Below are 2,309 nucleotides of genomic sequence, written 5' to 3'. Positions count from 1 at the left end.
CTCATGATTTCCCCAACAAAGCTAAAATTATGCTAAGCATCTCTGAGATTTAATTTTTTTTTTCTTTTTGCAGAACTGAGGATTGAACTCAGGCCCTTGCACTTGCCAGGGAAGTGCTTATTCCACTGAACCATCTCCCCAGCCCTCTGAGATTTAATTTTGTACAAATAATGCAAAGATTGAGTCCTGGCCATGGCAAGGGAGGTCAGTCAGCGGCTCACCACTGACTTACAAAGGCAGCCTCTTACTCCTCGTGTGTGGACGCAAGCACAGATGTCACTGCCCAGTCATGCGAGGGTGGCAGTCATTTTGCTCTGTGGTGTTGATGACATCAAGAGAGAAGAGCTGGTAAAACTGGTGTCTTAGTCTGAAAAACAGGTGTAGATCTCTACAATGCTGTGTGTGGGCTTTCCTGACACTCATTCTAAGACTAGAAAGTGGTGTTCATTGCTAGCTCCTTATTAAAGAAGTGAAACACCCAGTCTCCCAGTTTCACTGTATCATACATCAAAAAGCATTGTATGCCAAAGAAAGCAGCAAAGAGCTAGAGGCTTTCCTCAAAGAGGACACAAAACTGATGTGTTATATCGTGGCTCCTGCTCTAACTTTTTGACAGCTGCAAGCACTTCTTGCTGAGGTTTGGGCACAGCACAGAGCTGATGACAGTGATGCCTGGTGGCGGAGCACAGGTTGAATCCTGAAGAGATGGACAGCTGGCCTGGATGGCATTAGTCTATGTATGCATGACAATGGGCAGGAGCGTCCGCAGCGCACAGGTGTGGCCTGGCCTGACAACCCCATGCCTTTGCTGATATTATACTATACTTCAGTGAAATAAGCTAAGAACAACAAGATGGGGAAAGCAGCAGTTTTCAAAGTGGGCACTAAGTATTTCCTAGATCTAAAAGTGCATATTGACATTTCTATAGTTACATACAACCCCTCGAGCCACACAGAAATATGCAAAGAATTTTCTAGCATTGTAGAACTGCAAGGGAGAATTTTCATAAGACATTTTACAGTTTCATAAAACAGAGAAGACTGATTTCTTCTTTTTCCAAATAAAGCCAGATCTGAAAAAGAACTTGACCTTTCCTGCTTTCCTTGGTTAGACTGTGGAAATCTGGAAATGCAGTTGTTGAAATTTTAAGAAAGCCATATACAGAAAAATAAAATCTGTGACTGGTGTGAGGAGGTAGTGTAGATGGGGTGGGGTTGGGTGAGAAAAGGCAGCCCAGTTAGTAGTTTTGAAAATGAAATATTTAAAGTATAGAATTCTCTTACTAAACAATTTCAAGTTAATGAAAGCACTTGGGATTGCTTTTCTTACTTTGTTTGGGTCACCTCATGCATGTGGCAAGCAGGATGGGACAGGCAGTGGAGGGGAGAAAGCGGGAGGGCACTGCAGGGCATGGGGGTGAGCAGGACGAGGTGGGTGCCAGGGCACAGGATGACTGAAGTGGCAGCGCTTTGACTGCTCAGAGTCGGGGCAGGAAGGGCTCGGTCTAGGCTCCGGGATGCCCATGGGACAGAGACCAAAGTGTCTGAAGGAGACTGGAACCATCAGCACAGCCAGGACTAGAGGCTGGCATGGAAGTGAGGTCATTCAAAAAGGGCACAGAAAAGCAGAGAGAGGGGATCTCTGGGGATGAAAGGGGAAGAAAAGCTGTGTGGGAGAAAGACTGGAAGCGGTCACCTGAGCCTGCCCACATGGCAGGGTGCTCCCTCGGGATTTCAGCTCTAGGGACCACATCTGCAAAGCCTCTTCACCCATGAAGCAGCACAGGATGTGGGGCATTGGCCTTGTGAGGTGGGGTACAGTTCTGGTGACCCACCGTGTCCCCTGACAGGAGCAGTGGGGACCAGATGACCACAGGAAGACTTGGCTGGTGGCCTTCCCCTCCAGGACTTCCCGCTGGGTGATCTCTGGGGCAAGTGTTGCCTTTGTGGGCAGTTAGGGGGCGGGGCATGGTGGTACACATGCAGCCCCAGCACTCCTGGAGGCTGACGCAGGAGGACTGCAAGTTGGAGGTCAGCCTGGGCTGCACAGTCATTTGCTGAGACCCTGCCCTAAAGTAATAAATCACAGAGGGCTGGGGACTAGCTCAATGTGAAAGTCTAGCTTTCAGTCAGGACTTGAGGCCGGGCAGAGAGATGTAATGAGCCAACTCACGTTTTAGATTATAAATGTAAATCTTGTGCTTTCTGTTGTAAATGTATACTCACCACTGTTCTAAGTTGTTTAGTAAATAGTGGCTGTTACTTGCTGTTTGCTACATAAAATTCCTACCTAACCAATCCCTGTAAAC

This window comes from Octodon degus, unplaced genomic scaffold (genome assembly GCF_000260255.1).
Source record: "Octodon degus isolate 3935 unplaced genomic scaffold, OctDeg1.0 scaffold00023, whole genome shotgun sequence".
In the NCBI taxonomy this organism is placed as follows: Eukaryota; Metazoa; Chordata; class Mammalia; order Rodentia; family Octodontidae; genus Octodon; species Octodon degus.
This window is presented reverse-complemented; position numbering follows the sequence as displayed.